The 14,798-nt window shown below is 45.5% G+C and overlaps 1 protein-coding gene across 3 annotated transcripts in view; it reads left to right on the top strand.

The window, feature by feature from the left end:
* Positions 1 to 14,798, top strand: part of RPGR (retinitis pigmentosa GTPase regulator) — a 430,193-nt gene that overhangs the window by 243,260 nt on the left and 172,135 nt on the right. The window lies entirely within an intron of this gene.

Genomic DNA, 14,798 nt, shown 5'->3' with positions numbered 1-14,798 from the left:
AATGTGAGTATGTGTGCTGGGACTAGTGCCATGCGTTTTTTATGGCGCCTGATTTTGCATGGCACAAAATGGAGGAGGGATAAAACATTCTTTGAGAGCTCGAGTTGGTTTGCTTTTATTGCTGTGGTTGGAGGGTAGAACATCAGGCACCAAAGTGAGGAGGATAGAGACAGGGCCTCCCTTAGAAATTACGTGGTGACCTTTTAGCAAGGGCTTGCTGATTAGATTTTCCTGAACATTTCTATTTACAGCATGGTAAGGGAAAAAGGGTGAGTCAGCCGATTCTGTTTTTAAAGGTGGGGGAATTTCTACGCAATGCCGCCCTTTTGTTTATCCCTTGTTGCTACTTCAGGAAAGCTGATATCAGTTAGGTGTGAGTCTTCAGTCTAACCGGTGTCCATGTTTTGGATACTTCTGCTTTGAACCAGAATCGTCACTACCTGTTGTGATAGCCATCACCTTGCACAAACCTGTGTCTGCATATCAGCCAGAAAATGACATTTACATTTAAAAGGGATACACCCAAACCGGGTCCAGGATGAATGAGTATTAAAGTGGGACCCAAAACATCCCACTTTGTTCCATTTTAAAGTTCTTCTTGGCACAGGAAGGGAATTGGGCTGGAAGAGCTGCTGTTAGACCAGGCATGATGTTTGTATGACTGCCACTCCTTCAGAGGTGAGGCAACATCAACTGAAGTCTGCACAACTTGCTGGGGTAGCTGTTAGTCTGCCTAACTCCTAGAGGTCTGTCTGCCTGCTCAGAGTGCTAAAGAGAGTACCTGGCCCTGCAGTAAGAGAGACTGTCTGTGTTTCCAGTGCGTAGAGCACCCAGAAAAAACCGGGATCAATCTGTGTCATGTGGGTCATAAGGTCTCCCAGATGGTGGTTCTTGTAATGAACTGGATATGGAAACTTTGAGCAAGGCAGTACCCTACTGTATGGCTCCTCTGCATCCTGAATGACTGGTGCTACTGCTGTTCGGTGCAATCTTTAAGGGTCTGCAAACTGATAGATCTGCTCCATCCTTGAGGCCACTACTGCCAATGATGGGCATCTGCCAATGTGGCCCAGAGGCCACAGCTGCCAACGTTGAGTGCCCATCAGACTGACCCAGGCCACAATTGCTGAAGACAAGCATTCAAAAGTCTGTCTTGCCACATAGATGCCTACAGTGGTCCAAGAGAGAAGAGCAGCATTGCAATGCACGAGAAGACTCCAAATGTGGAAGCTGACACACACCCTCCAGAGCCAGTCAAGCTGTCTCTCCATTGAGCAGGTAACTTAAGGTTCAGCCTTCAAAGACTGAAAGACTGTAACAAGGACGTACAAGGATTAGCCTGCAGTAGGAATTTGTCCTTTTTGGTGATACTCCTTAGGCTAAGAACCGTTTGAACTGGCCTACAAGTCTCTGATATGTCAACAACTCAGCACCAGTGCTTAATATTCCAACTGAGCTTAATACTGCCTAAACTTGACTTGAGGTCACTACAGACAGTGGGGGATACCCAAAATTAGGGAGGAAAGGGTGTAGTGCTTTGTTTAGAACAGATCAGTAAGATCATTTATCCTTGAAATCCTACTACTATCTAAATGTTTGGTATTCCCTTATGCTGTGATTTTTAACCCCTCCCATGCGCCCGCAATTTTGCGGAAGTGCGGCACTTCCGCAAAACGGGCGGGGCCGCGTCGGCCATTGGCCGACAGCAGCACCAGCGAGGTAGCGTTGCCGTCGGCCAATAGCCGACGGCAGCATGGAAGGGGTTAAAGTACTTTCTTTTACTAAAAAGATTAGCACTGGCCAATGATTTATTGTGGCTTTTGTTTGACTGTCTGAGTTCTGAGTATCTGCCTCGATACTCCCCACTCCCCCATAACAGAATTTCCCTGGGAAACCTATGACTCCTCTCCCTGGTTAGCCTTACAATCAAGTGAGTAAAGGCTGTACCTGGCCCAGTTTGCAGATCTACAGTATGAGGGACACCAGGACACCAGTGACAAACGACTCCAACCATCATGGATGTGACCAAGTAGCTCCTTTCTGCCTTGTGTAATTTGCTATTTATAAAAAAGTATATATATTAAATATGAAGCATACATTTGTGAAATTATATATTAATATATATTTTGTCAAAGACCACTTGGCGGTTAAAACTGGTAACCTGGTTGCAATGTGGTCGCAATAAACAACTCAAAATAGCTAACCTGGGCGTGCTGGAGTCTGTTTTAATGCCAAGCAGGCCGTTGAAGATATATATATATATATATATATATAACACAAAGTTTGCCTGCAAAAGGAAGGAGCCCACAAGCAAGGTGAAATCACAGCTTTTTAATCCTGTTGGGAGCAGCAGTGAAATGGATGCAAATTTCCAGCAACAAGCATCAAAGTCCAGCCTGACGCGTTTCGTAGCCTTACTTCATCAGAGGCATGGGCTTGTACTCGGAGGCAAGCATTTTTATCAGGCAGCAACATACTTCCCGCCTTAGTGGGCGTTGCCAATCAGATGGCCTTGTGGTCTTGGTAGTCACCGGTCTTACTCGAGTGAGTAGCCTGCCCCCAAGCACCTAAATAATGTCACAATAAAACCCGAGTGGGGTGTGCTGTTATGCTTCTCAATTCAAAGCTGTCCATAGTCTGCCAACAAGTGCCCCATTGCTTCCATACCGTGACATTTTTAGGCGTCTCCATGGGGGCCAGCAAGCCCCAGGGCCTCCCTCCGCGGCTCAGGCTCACCGCTCAAACATAAACACGAAGTTTGCCTGCAAAAGGAAGGAGCCCACAAGCAAGGTGAAATCACGGCTTTTTAATCCTGTTGGGAGCAGCAGTGAAATGGATGCAAATTTCCAGCAACAAGCATCAAAGTCCAGCCTGACGCATTTCGTAGCCTTACTTCATCAGAGGCATGGGCTTGTACTCGGAGGCAAGCATTTTTATCAGGCAGCAACATACTTCCCGCCTTAGTGGGCGTTGCCAATCAGATTGCCTTGTGGTCTTGGTAGTCACCTGTCTTACTCGAGTGAGTAGCCTGCCCTCAAGCACCTAAATAATGTCACAATAAAACCCGAGTGGGGTGTGCTGTTATGCTTCTCAATTCAAAGCTGTCCATAGTCTGCCAACAAGTGCCCCATTGCTTCCATACCGGTGGCGTTTTTAGGCATCTCCATGGGGGGCCAGCAAGCCCCAGGGCCTCACTCCGCGGCTCAGGCTCACCGCTCAAACATAAACACGAAGTTTGCCTGCAAAAGGAAGGAGCCCACAAGCAAGGTGAAATCACGGCTTTTTAATCCTGTTGGGAGCAGCAGTGAAATGGATGCAAATTTCCAGCAACAAGCATCAAAGTCCAGCCTGACGCGTTTCGTAGCCTTACTTCATCAGAGGCATGGGCTTGTACTCGGAGGCAAGCATTTTTATCAGGCAGCAACATACTTCCCGCCTTAGTGGGCGTTGCCAATCAGATGGCCTTGTGGTCTTGGTAGTCACCGGTCTTACTCGAGTGAGTAGCCTGCCCCCAAGCACCTAAATAATGTCACAATAAAACCCGAGTGGGGTGTGCTGCTATGCTTCTCAATTCAAAGCTGTCCATAGTCTGCCAACAAGTGCCCCATTGCTTCCATACCGGTGACATTTTTAGGCATCTCCATGGGGGCCAGCAAGCCCCAGGGCCTCCCTCGGCGGCTCAGGCTCACCGCCCAAACATAAACACGAAGTTTGCCTGCAAAAGGAAGGAGCCCACAAGCAAGGTGAAATCACGGCTTTTTAATCCTGTTGGGAGCAGCAGTGAAATGGATGCAAATTTCCAGCAACAAGCATCAAAGTCCAGCCTGACGCGTTTCGTAGCCTTACTTCATCAGAGGCATGGGCTTGTACTCGGAGGCAAGCATTTTTATCAGGCAGCAACATACTTCCCGCCTTAGTGGGCGTTGCCAATCAGATGGCCTTGTGGTCTTGATAGTCACCTGTCTTACTCGAGTGAGTAGCCTGCCCCCAAGCACCTAAATAATGTCACAATAAAACCCGAGTGGGGTGTGCTGTTATGCTTCTCAATTCAAAGCTGTCCATAGTCTGTCAACAAGTGCCCCATTGCTTCCATACCGGTGGCGTTTTTAGGCGTCTCCATGGGGGGCCAGCAAGCCCCAGGGCCTCCCTCCGCGGCTCAGGCTCACCGCTCAAACATAAACACGAAGTTTGCCTGCAAAAGGAAGGAGCCCACAAGCAAGGTGAAATCACGGCTTTTTAATCCTGTTGGGAGCAGCAGTGAAATGGATGCAAATTTCCAGCAACAAGCATCAAAGTCCAGCCTGACGCGTTTCGTAGCCTTACTTCATCAGAGGCATGGGCTTGTACTCGGAGGCAAGCATTTTATCAGGCTCCTTCCTTTTGCAGGCAAACTTCGTGTTTATGTTTGAGCGGTGAGCCTGAGCCGCGGAGGGAGGCCCTGGGGCTTGCTGGCCCCCATGGAGACGCCTAAAAATGTCACCGGTATGGAAGCAATGGGGCACTTGTTGGCAGACTATGGACAGCTTTGAATTGAGAAGCATAACAGCACACCCCACTCGGGTTTTATTGTGACATTATTTAGGTGCTTGGGGGCAGGCTACTCACTCGAGTAAGACAGGTGACTACCAAGACCAACAGGATTAAAAAGCCGTGATTTCACCTTGCTTGTGGGCTCCTTCCTTTTGCAGGCAAACTTCGTGTTTATGTTTGAGCGGTGAGCCTGAGCCGCGGAGGGAGGCCCTGGGGCTTGCTGGCCCCCCATGGAGACGCCTAAAAACGCCACCAGTATGGAAGCAATGGGGCACTTGTTGGCAGACTATGGACAGCTTTGAATTGAGAAGCATAACAGCACACCCCACTCGGGTTTTATTGTGACATTATTTAGGTGCTTGGGGGCAGGCTATTCACTCGAGTAAGACAGGTGACTACCAAGACCACAAGGCCATCTGATTGGCAACGCCCACTAAGGCGGGAAGTATGTTGCTGCCTGATAAAAATGCTTGCCTCTGAGTACAAGCCCATGCCTCTGATGAAGTAAGGCTACGAAACGCGTCAGGCTGGACTTTGATGCTTGTTGCTGGAAATTTGCATCCATTTCACTGCTGCTCCCAACAGGATTAAAAAGCAGTGATTTCACCTTGCTTGTGGGCTCCTTCCTTTTGCAGGCAAACTTCGTGTTTATGTTTGAGCGGTGAGCCTGAGCCACGGAGGGAGGCCCTGGGGCTTGCTGGCCCCCCATGGAGACGCCTAAAAACGCCACCGGTATGGAAGCAATGGGGCACTTGTTGGAAGACTATGGACAGCTTTGAATTGAGAAGCATAACAGCACACCCCACTCGGGTTTTATTGTGACATTATTTAGGTGCTTGGGGGCAGGCTACTCACTCGAGTAAGACCGGTGACTACCAAGACCACAAGGCCATCTGATTGGCAACGCCCACTAAGGCGGGAAGTATGTTGCTGCCTGATAAAAATGCTTGCCTCCGAGTACAAGCCCATGCCTCTGATGAAGTAAAGCTACGAAACGCGTCAGGCTGGACTTTGATGCTTGTTGCTGGAAATTTGCATCCATTTCACTGCTGCTCCCAACAGGATTAAAAAGCCGTGATTTCACCTTGCTTGTGGGCTCCTACCTTTTGCAGGCAAACTTCGTGTTTATGTTTGAGCGGTGAGCCTGAGCCGCGGAGGGAGGCCCTGGGGCTTGCTGGCCCCCCATGGAGACGCCTAAAAACGCCACCGGTATGGAAGCAATGGGGCACTTGTTGGCAGACTATGGACAGCTTTGAATTGAGAAGCATAACAGCACACCCCACTCGGGTTTTATTGTGACATTATTTAGGTGCTTGGGGGCAGGCTACTCACTCGAGTAAGACAGGTGACTACCAAGACCACAAGGCCATCTGATTGGCAACGCCCACTAAGGCGGGAAGTATGTTGCTGCCTGATAAAAATGCTTGCCTCCGAGTACAAGCCCATGCCTCTGATGAAGTAAGGCTACGAAACGCGTCAGGCTGGACTTTGATGCTTGTTGCTGGAAATTTGCATCCATTTCACTGCTGCTGCCAACAGGATTAAAAAGCCGTGATTTCACCTTGCTTGTGGGCTCCTTCCTTTTGCAGGCAAACTTCGTGTTTATGTTTGAGCGGTGAGCCTGAGCCGCGGAGGGAGGCCCTGGGGCTTGCTGGCCCCCCATGGAGACGCCTAAAAACGCCACCGGTATGGAAGCAATGGGGCACTTGTTGGCAGACTATGGACAGCTTTGAATTGAGAAGCATAACAGCACACCCCACTCGGGTTTTATTGTGACATTATTTAGGTGCTTGGGGGCAGGCTACTCACTCGAGTAAGACAGGTGACTACCAAGACCACAAGGCCATCTGATTGGCTACGCCCACTAAGGCGGGAAGTATGTTGCTGCCTGATAAAAATGCTTGCCTCCGAGTACAAGCCCATGCCTCTGATGAAGTAAGGCTACGAAACGCGTCAGGCTGGACTTTGATGCTTGTTGCTGGAAATTTGCATCCATTTCACTGCTGCTCCCAACAGGATTAAAAAGCAGTGATTTCACCTTGCTTGTGGGCTCCTTCCTTTTGCAGGAAAACTTCGTGTTATATATATATATATATATATATATATATATATATATATATATATATATATATATATATAATCACAATTGTATGCTTCATATTTAAAACACATTTCACCAGTATCTGAAGTAACTTTTTTTCTGTATTGGTATACCTCCACAAAAACAATATGTTATTTAGTTGCATTACAAAGTAGCTTCCAAAAGATGTACAGAACTGTAATACAATGAGAAACTCAATTGACACAGTCATTGACCTTGTCTTCCAGACACTGAAAACCAGTGGCGTCATGAAACGTAGCGTAAGTGTGGGTGGTGTTGCAGGCCTTTATTTATGAGCCTTTTCTGTCTGCATCTCTGCAGACAAAAGCTCTTAAAAATATGGGACACTAATAACAGAGGTCAAGCAAGGAAAGTTAATTACAACAAAGAAATGAAGAGGAAAAGAGAAGGAAAGAAAGAGAGAGCTGGAAGGAAGAGTGAAATGAAGGGCATATGAAAATAAGGAAGAAACTGACGAGAAGGAAGGGTGAAAAGGATGAAAGAATGGAAGCAAGGGTGAATGGACTGATGGACCTAAGGATAAAACAATATTTGCATGAGAGACAAAGAAAGTGACTGGAATAATAAAAGTCTGGATGAATGGTCGCCTGGATGGAGATGTGGAGGGAGGGCTTGCTAGATTGATAAAAGGAAGGTAAATTGGTGGATGAATGAAGAAGAATGAATGGATGGGTAAAAAGAGTTATGAATGTTTGGAAGTGTGAGCGTAAGGTATATGGATGGAAAAATTATAATGAAAGGGTGGACGGATGGAATGGTATGGTGACAGATGGATGAAAGTATGAAAAGATGGGTGGATGGATGTATACTTGAAAGGCCTAAAGATGAACGGAAGCGGTTAGTATAGGACCTCTTCTAGAGTCGGTAAGTCTTACCCGCTTCGCTCACCCAATGGCATTCAAGGTATAGATCAAAGTGGAGGGTATTTTAGTTTTCTGGCTACTCCCTTGCTGAAAACTGTACTGTCCTACTGGAATACCTGCTTCCGGTTGCTTGATCTGCTTCACTGTCGTGTTTTGTGTTTACATCCTTTGTCATTTTACATTCTCATTGTTTATTTTGCTTATTTCTTCTCTAAGTTCGACACCTGTGTTTTTTTTCTCTTCTGCTTTGAAATTTTGTATTATGTGCCTTCATTTCACTTATTTTTAATTCTTTCCTTTCTTTTTCATTCTGTGCTTCTCATGCGGAATAGAAGAACCATATAAATTTGAAAATGAAATCTGATGGTAAGGGTGGGCATACCAAAACGTCCCAGAACAACAAGCAAGCATGTGTGAAGTCAGGAAGAGGTGCTTTCGAAAGGCAGACTGGAATGTCTGATCGGCCAGAGCATAGTTCTGGCTCAGGCCATAAACAATCCAGTAGCACCAGTTCGGATTCCTCTATGGATAAATCCGAGGCAGTAAAACACTATATGAAAAGCAGATTAGAAAAGGCAGCTGCTGCCGGCAGATTACAATTCGCTGCTAGCCAAGCAAGCATAGACCACGAAAGATATCAAAAGAAAGAGGAGCAAGGTACTTTTCATTCTAGAACCGTTCATCATGATAAAAGTAGCCGTGTTCAAGGCTCTGGGCAAACATTGTATTCAGGGAAGGAGAAATCGGGTAGAAATGAACAATTAGAACCTAAACGTGTGGTCCCTAGCCCTGAAATTTTACCAAAGGTTAAAAAAGCGGTAAAGGAGAACCTTAAGTCTGTACCAGACCAAAATAATAAAGATATGAGCATATCTGAGAAATCGAACACAAATGGAACTTTATGTGTCAAAAGCAGTCAAGACCAGAAAGGTAGTCACCTAAGTAAAAGGGACAGGTTCATGAAGCAACCTGCAATAATTACTTTGTCCTCTTCTTCAAGTGAGGAATTAAAGAGTGGTTCCTCAGAATATGTTCCGAGAACCAAATATCGCAAAGAAGCCACAGCAGTGAGAAAAGGACATCAAAGCAAACATGAAAACAAGTCCTCAAATAAAAGAATAAAAAGGAGAGAACTTGGAGACAATTGCGATGAAAGTGAAATTGAATCTGTAGAAATGAAGAATACTGGTCATGGTGGCAGAAAGAGTAAAGGAGAAGCATGTATAGGTGAAAGTGAAGACAAATCAGAGAGCGACGAAGGCAGTGAGGATGAGCATGTAACTGGAAATAAAGAGAAAAATGCTGATGTTGAGGGGCACGACACAAAGGATGAAGAAGAGGTTGAGACAGAGGATGAAGAGAGGGAGCATGAGGAAGACGATGCAGTAGAGAGTGAAGCAAAAGAAGAACAAGATGAGGATGAAGGGGAGAATAACACAGATGAAGGAAAAGAGAATCAAGACAAAGTACTTGAGTATGGAAAAGGAGCTGAAAAGGGTACAGATGAGAACAGTGAAGAAGATGAAGGAGGCAAGGATAAAGACATGGAAGATGATGCAACAGATGATATGGCTGGTGAAGAGGGCGAGGATGCTGAAGATGGGGAGGAGGAAGAAGAAGATGAGGGTGAAGACAACAAAGGTGATGAAGAGGAAGAAGAGGATGACGAGGAGGGTGCAGAAGAAGATGAAGAGGAAGATGTAGAAGAGGACGGTGCAGAAGAGGACGAACAGGAGGGTGCAGAAGAGGACGAAGAGGAGGGTGCAGAAGAGAACGAAGAGGAGGGTGCAGAAGAGGACGAAGAGGAGGGTGCAGAAGAGGACGAAGAAGAGGATGAAGAGGAGGGTGAGGGTGAAGAAGAGGATGAGGGTGAAGAAGAGCATGAAGATGAGGGCGAAGAAGAGGGCGAAGATGAGGGCGAAGATGAGGACGAAGATGAGGGCGAAGATGAGGGAGAAGATGAGGGAGAAGATGAGGGAGAAGATGAGGGCGAAGATGAGGGCGAAGAAGAGGACGAAGATGAGGGTGAAGAAGAGGATGAAGAAGAGGGCGAAGAAGAGGGCGAAGAGGAGGGTGAAGAGGAGGATGAAGAAGAGGATGAAGAGGAGGATGAAGAAGAGGGCGAAGAGGAGGATGACGATGAAGAGGCTGAAAATGGAGAGGATGAGGAAGAAGAGGACGGTACTGAAACTGAAGCAAGTGCAGATGATAAAAGTGAAAGAGGGAAAAAATCATCAAAAAATGAAAACAAGGGGACGCAACAGAAAAAGCCCAGTGAAGCCGAAAGGAACAAAGAAAATATGCAAAGATCTAAGCAGAAAATGCATTCCAAACAGCATGTGATACACGAAGTGCAGAAGTCAGAGCAGTTTTGGAATAACGTGCTACCACACTACCTTACCTTAAAGTGATAGAGTTATTTCTCCATGTCGATCTCCTTCCACGACACTATTACCTAGTGGTTGATTTCCAAGATCTCCGACGTTATCAATGCAGCCAGATCTACTACACTTTAAAAACTGCAGCCACTGTTCATCCAGAGTGACCACTGCCATGTTCAGCCAAAGCAAACTGCTTGTTTGTTTAACATTTTCCTAACCTAAGTACCTACAGGCGATTTCATTGTCTATCGCTGACGAAAAGAGTTAATGTCCTTCAAGGTGTGTTCTTACGTGACTGCAGTGAGCATAAAAAATACATATTTCATGTACTAACTAAACAACAGAGCGAGTGATAGTGTATGTTGCCCCAAAGCAATGGTGGTTTAAGTTGTCTAACTTTTAACCAGATGAAAATGTACTAGACAGAAATGTAAACGTTTTCCTCAGAATGTAGTACTACCTCAATGAATGCAACTGGATATTTTGTCAGAAATCGGCAAGATTGTACTAATGCAACGTATTATATATGATGTACAATCTATGTGAAGGCTCCTGTACAGCTTCTTATCATGCTTGTGGTGCTGTTGCCTTGGAGACCCACAACTTGTTCAAAATAAGTGCCTTTGTCTTCTGGGATAGGAGATGGGCTACATTTCAAAGCCAACTTTCAGAAGCTTTCCTGAGCCTTGGTGGTTTTGCCAGGATTGTCCTCCCATTGATATAAATCCTGATAAAATCAAATTATGTTTAGGAAGGTTGAAAATAGAGCTGTGAAAGGAAATCAGCAATATCAGAGATTAGTTTTATATCACCATATAGATACCAGTAATATTGCTCTGCATATATATCTACTACCAGCATATCAATGCATACGTATATAGGTAAAGACTTGCTATTTTTTTCTTTATTACATTTTAAAATGATAATGCAATGTATGTTCTGGATACATTATTTAATAACACTCTATAACGGGTGTTAAAGGGCCTTCTGTTAAAAAGGGAATGAGTGGTCCGTTTGATTCTGGACCTCGAATTAGCCCATATTTAAAAAAATCACCCCCTCAAACTTGCTGAATAACGCATTCAATGCCAGAAACATTATTCCCTGTGGCATAGAGATAAGAACCAGAAACGCTATCTTAACCGCTGCCACCACACCGATCAGAGATAACAACATTGTGGCCCAAATAATCAAACGACTTATGAATACCTTCTACTTATGTTCATTGAAATATAGTCTTTGACATTGTCTGCTCTTTGGACCTCTAACTATTTTGGCGCCTTTTCCTGCAATCGCATTTATTAGCACTGGAGGTGCACCTTTGTCAGCCCAAGGTAAACACTTGGACCAGTTCATTATAAGGCCAGACATTTGTCAGAACTCCTCCGGCAAAAGCAAGAGCCTTGGGGGTGACCTTACAGGTTCCACTAGGTAAACCAACGATTTGTTGGCTTAGAGTTACTAGTTCAGATACACCCTCTACGCGTACAGCGCACTCATGCATTTCCTGTCTCAATGTTCCTGTGCCAGTTCACATAAAAGTAGGATTAAGAGACAGCCCTGTCTTGTGCCGCTGTCAAGCTCCAGTTCTCTGCTGCCTTACCGTTGGTCTTTACCCTTGCCATCAGTTGCAAGTATATTAGTTTAATGCAGCCACTGAATTGCAGACCGAAATGTACTACTCAAACACCTCAAACAAACAAAGGGTCCCATACAACAGATTCAAAGCGTTATCTATGTTAAGTAACTCCACTACATACTACAACTTGTCTGTCTCAGGAAAGTGCTGCACTTATGTTAGTTTATGTACTTGACTGTTGTAGTCTTAACTGGGATGAACCCTTTTTGAAAATCAAAAAAAATAAAAAATACTGGGATGAACCCTGACGGATCTCCTTGCACCCACGCTCACCAGTCTCCTCGCAGATGGTTAGCTGATAATTTTAATACCCATGTTAATCAGATAGGAACCCATAAGGCTTGTGTTCTTCTGGGTCCTGACTTTGTGTCAACACCAGTGCTATAATTGATTAGTGCATGGTGAATAGAGTTCCCCTCTCCAGTACTTTCACCCAAACTTCTAGTAATATATCCAGTAATAAATCCGAGGCAGCCGTCTAACACTTAGCCAGAAGGGATTTGATCCTTGAGTGTTAACTCTTTGGATTGTCTCTAATGCAAATTGCCAGTTCATCCCTCAAAAGTTCTGCCTCCTTTTCCTCCTTCATCTTATCTGATAATATAGGAAACCCGGCTTAATGTATATAGTGGGGTCTGGTGTAGCAGGACCAGTGGCTGCCCATGGCCATATATAAGAGCTTGGAGGGGGGGTGCTGGCAATGACGCAGGTAAGAGTGGGGGGGAAGAACATCACCCCCCACCAGCTTGCTTCACCACTGGACTTAGGGCCTGTGTCACTCCCTGATGCGTGCCATAAAGTGTATGCAAGTAACTGCGGACTACCCCTTTGATAGTTTTTTGTGTGAACTGCAACAGGCTCATGCCTGCACTATCAGAACTGGAACCCTTCGTTTTTCCCTGGGCAGATGCCACGCAGCATCCTACCAAATCTAATGCTTCCCCCATGCACATGTTGCCTGTAGTTCACAAAGGTGAATGTGCCCAATATATGAGGGTATTGTGACCTCATGGTCTCTAGACCCTCTCACCCATTCTGTTTCGCCTATCTCTGCTTCTTTGCCTTCTCTGTCTTTTTTTCTTTTTAGCTGAATAGGTTCTGCTCAAACACACCTCCCTTATCACCACTTTCATTTCATCCCATTCATTTGCCCTCATGACTGTGCAACTACAGTTATTCTCAAGGTATGCTGCAGATTGTTCATGGATCTCTTTCTGAAATTCTGTTCCTTGTAGTGACTCTGCCTTCTGTATCCACAACGGAGTGTACAACCTACTCTCACTCTGTACATATTTCACCTGTAGTGGTGAATGGTCTGACTATATCCTCCCAAAAAACCCTACCTCTTTGCAGTTCTAATGCATATCCTTGTTCGGAAAGAGGCGGTCTAGCCTAATATAGGACCTGTCTGGTGGAGGAAGTCGGGGAGGTAGAAGAAGTGTCTCTGTTACTTGGATGTTGCTTCCTCTACACATCTATAATTTCCAGCTGGTCAATCACTCACAGGAGCAGGACCCTCAGTCTGTACTTTGCTCCCACCCTTAGAGAATGTCTGTTTATGTCCCACACAAAACACAGTTAAAATCACCACCTCTGATCATGGGTTCCCACAGCCACAGGACCTCTGTACTGGTCAGTCTGAGGAAGTAAGGCATATACACCACATTTGGACTGTGCATATTCAGGAGGCATATTTTCCTTCTATGTAGTGTGCATACAGCCCCGCCTATCAGCCTTGGGGGTCTTGTACTGGAGACTGCACACTAAGTGGCGCATCTGGACTCGATCATATCTCCATCCCTCTCGAAATGGAGGTATATGACCTTGAAAGTCGTGACCCTTCCTGCTTTTATAGTAGACAACCATTCTCCACTGTATCAAGGTGCATCTCCTGCAAGAAATCTATACTAATTCACCCCCGGAATGAGTGAACCCTATAACGTTTAGTGCATTTATCAGGCTCTGTACTTATCAATATTTTGAAGGGTCAAGGAGCCAAAAGGTCTGTCTTTATGGACAGCCACCATGTGATCGTCGATAGCCCCTGCTGTGTCGATTAGGGAGCTCAGTAGAGGCACTGCGAGTAACTCTGCTGACCGCAGCCTCCCTTCGAGACGGCGAGTGTTCTACCAGATCTCCAATGAATAACGTGTTGTTTTTGGTGATGTGAAGAAGTCCGTCCTCCAGTTCGCGGTGACCCTCAACTTGGCAGCATACATTATTATAAATTTGAGGTCTAGTTCCACTGCCTGAAGGCTTCCTCAATTGCTGCGCTAAGTGCGTGTGTAATCCATGTAATAGCTCGTCCTTGGTACTGGGCTTTGTTTTCGCTGCCTGAGAACTGCAATATCACATCTCTATTATTAACATTAAAGACGCAGACCTCAGCATCGGGGCGAGCGTTCTGTGTGCCCTCTCGATAGTGAACAATTTTAAAAGTCCTTTCAGCTGAAGGGTGGCCATAAAGCCCACGATGTGCAAGTTGTTGCGTTTTGACCTCTCATTGGCACCTTTTAGTCTTTCGGATAAGGTTTGGGCTTCCTCCTGAAATGTAATGACGGGCGTCTGCTCTGGGGTATCCATTGAGCTTGGGACCTTTCGTTCCTGAGGTCAGTACATATCGGATTCATTTCAAGGGACACTGTGTCAATTTTTTGTTCAAGTGCAGCTCGTGGTCCTTAGGGATAGGCTCTCTACTTCTACTTGCATTGGCCTCCTCCATGGCCTGTCCTGTGGAGATTTTCTGCTGTAATCGATAATGCAGGATATTGTTAGTGTCAGGGTGCTTGTGCTGCCTGTCTTTTACTGTTGTGCAGCACTGGAGTGCCCAGGGTTGTCCCCCAAGAGGCCACAATTACCTCCACCGTAGCTTCTGTGCATCACACCAGGCCGAGTGGACCCCTCCTTATTGGAAGATGATAGTATGCAGTTGATGTAAGAAAAAGTCGATATTAAAAAAAAAAAAATTGTATGTGTGCAATCACAATTTGGAATCTGGTCATCTACAACAAAAAATTGCCAGCGCCCAATCACAAAGATCTAGCCATTGATTCCTCTTAAAATTCAGAATTAAGCCAGGAATCGGCCTGGTTTACTCCTTTAATTCAAGGGTAAGCCTGGAGTACTACAAGACTAAGTCACACCTGCTCAAATGAAAATCTTTATGAATAGGACCCGCCATGTTTTGGAATTGAGTGGATTGCATGCTCTAGAATAATTTTATTGTTAATCAGTATTGTTTTGCATCAGTGTTACATGCGATC

This window comes from Lissotriton helveticus, chromosome 8, assembly GCF_964261635.1.
Source record: "Lissotriton helveticus chromosome 8, aLisHel1.1, whole genome shotgun sequence".
NCBI classification, from domain to species: Eukaryota; Metazoa; Chordata; class Amphibia; order Caudata; family Salamandridae; genus Lissotriton; species Lissotriton helveticus.
This window is presented reverse-complemented; position numbering and strand designations above follow the sequence as displayed.